Raw genomic sequence first — 2,649 nt, 5'->3', positions numbered from 1 at the left:
GTGCTAGTTGTAATTGTCTCTTGTATTCCTGCTTAGACAAAGACAAGCCATGAACTGTGGGAGGACCAGTAGTGTTCTGTCATCTTTGATAGTTGGGAGATGGAATGCAACTTCTATTATATTCTAACTAGTTACTAGATGATTGACTTGAGCCTTTATGTTGTCCTGACCTTTGATGAGAGTCATTGAATCTATTGATATAATCTGCATCAGAATGCATGCGGGAAACTTCACCATATGACGTCTATTGAGCGCCCATTTCTATATTCCATCGATGATGAGCATTAACATTTTCCCATAATGAGATCTACCAAACTTTATCCATCCAGTCGATTGATTGTGTCCATTTTGTTTGCTTGATAAACCTTCGACTCTAGTGAGGTGGCTGCTCCTCACAACTTTGAGGAGTTGGTATCAGTCCTGTCTCAAAGGGGAATAACTCACCTGTTTCCGATTCAGGAAGTAGTGCTTAAGCCTGCCCCTGCCGAGTCTGACATAATTGGACTGGAACTGGAAAAACACTTATCTCTGGTATTCCTATTATTCAGTGGCTCTTGGAATAGAATGGAGAGAACATGTCATTCGACACCTGTGGTATCCACGAGCATTGGTGCTTATATGTCCTCGATGAAGCATTGGTGCTTGTATCAACTGCTTACCTTCTCTCAAATATGATGTCTACAACTTCACCTCCTATAGGTGCATACACAAAGCTGGATGCTTTGACACTCTCAACAGTGCACATTGTCTCTCCCGATTGATACTTTGCTCCCACCTCAGGAAGCTCAACATAGACAACATCACCTAACTCTTCCATAGCAAAGGAAGTCAATCCCATTGTTCCTTGGTCACCTTCTGCTTTGATACCAAATGAAAAGAGAGGGGGAGAGATTCACAATGGAGAGTGGCATGGGATATGGAGGCTCAAGCGTTCTTCATGTTCATCTTCATCTTCTTCATTCTTTCTTCTCTATCTCTCTAAAAAAAGTCCACTACCACAAGTGGTATCCTCAAAAGATAGATACCCCAAACTTAATGACACTTTACATATGGTTGTACTTTAGATACATACAACCATAGGATATGACTTAGGATATGTCATATTTATCAACACTACGAAGTGTCCACCAAATGGTTCGTCATGGCATGCTTTCAATAGTATGCCGATTTCATCTCCTGCAACACATCTTCGCACCACTTCATCTTTGCCTCTCTTGTACAGTGCACCACCTAGCAAGGTGTAGGGGGTTGATTCTAACAAAAGCTTCTTCTTCTCACACGGCTTGAGATACCATGAGGATACTATTGAGTTGCTAGGAGGTTAGCTATATCTGCATACCAGCAGGGCGTAACTATTTCAACTAGAACAAGAAAGCATTAGGAAGGTCTGGATCATCTTGTTCCTTGTCTGCAGTTTGAGGGATCTATGATAGATGATCAGCTAGGACATGGAAATGGCCAGGCTTGGTGACTACTTCAAAGTCAAACTCCTGGAATAGGAGCAACCATCTCATCAATCATCCTTTAACATCTGCTTTGTTCATTAGGAAGGACAGGGCTTCATGATCCACGTAGAACTTGAAATGTGTTGACAGTAGATAGTGTCGAAACTTCTCCAATGCAAACATCATTGCCAAACACTCAAGCTCTGTCACTGTGTAGTTCCATTCCCTATCATTGACCTTTTAGCTTGCATAATAAATTGGTTGATCTAATTTAGAGGGGCCCTTTTGACATAGGACAGTACCTAGCCCTTCAACGTGAAAGGTGAGAAGGATCGAAGCTTGCACGCGAGCTATGGCGGGAGAGCAAGAGCAAGAAAGAGAGAGACAAGAAATGGGAACTCCAACGGTCACAATGTGTGACCGGGCCTTCCTTTATTCAAACTGTCACTAAAAGAATAAAGAATAAAGTGACGTGACGGGCGCCCGCCACCTGCAGTGTGCAGTGGCGGGTACTGTCAGTGTAGTAATACACGGGGCAGCACGGCGGAGGCGCCTTTACCCCCAACAACCTCCCACTTAAAGGCGAATCTACCCTAGTGAGAGAGAAAAGAAAAAGAAAAGACAGTACAAATGTACATAGGTACAAGGGATGAGGAAAGGTGACATCTCATCCAACGCCCATCAACCTCCTGAGGAAGGCAAAGCGCTCAGTAGTGAGGCTCTTCGTGAGCAAATCTGCAGGATTCTCGTCAGTGGAGATCTTGACAAGGTCAACAGACCTGTCCTCCACGACACCACGTATGAAGTGATACCTCACCTCAATGTGTTTCGTCTTCGCATGGAAGACCGGATTCTTAGCCAACTGAATGGCACTCATAGAATCCGAATGCAGTGTAGGTGTAGCATCAATCCCAAGGTCAGCAACTAGACGGCCTAACCATATGGCCTCCTTGCAAGCCTCAGTGGCTGCAACATACTCGGCCTCAGTGGTAGACAAAGCCATACACTTCTGAACCCTGGACATCCAAGAGATAGCCCCTCCAGCATAGGTGAATACATAGCCAGAAGTGGACTTCCTACTATCTGCATGTCCTGCATAATCGGAGTCAGTGTACCCCACGACCCCTGTATCCTGGCTGCCATAGCAAATACACATATCTGCTGTGCCCTTCAGGTACCTCATGATACCCTTCACGGCATCCCA

Source organism: Lygodium microphyllum, chromosome 10 (genome assembly GCF_053477565.2).
Source record: "Lygodium microphyllum isolate KBCC chromosome 10, Lygodium_microphyllum_v1.1.10, whole genome shotgun sequence".
Taxonomy (NCBI): Eukaryota; Viridiplantae; Streptophyta; class Polypodiopsida; order Schizaeales; family Lygodiaceae; genus Lygodium; species Lygodium microphyllum.
This window is presented reverse-complemented; position numbering follows the sequence as displayed.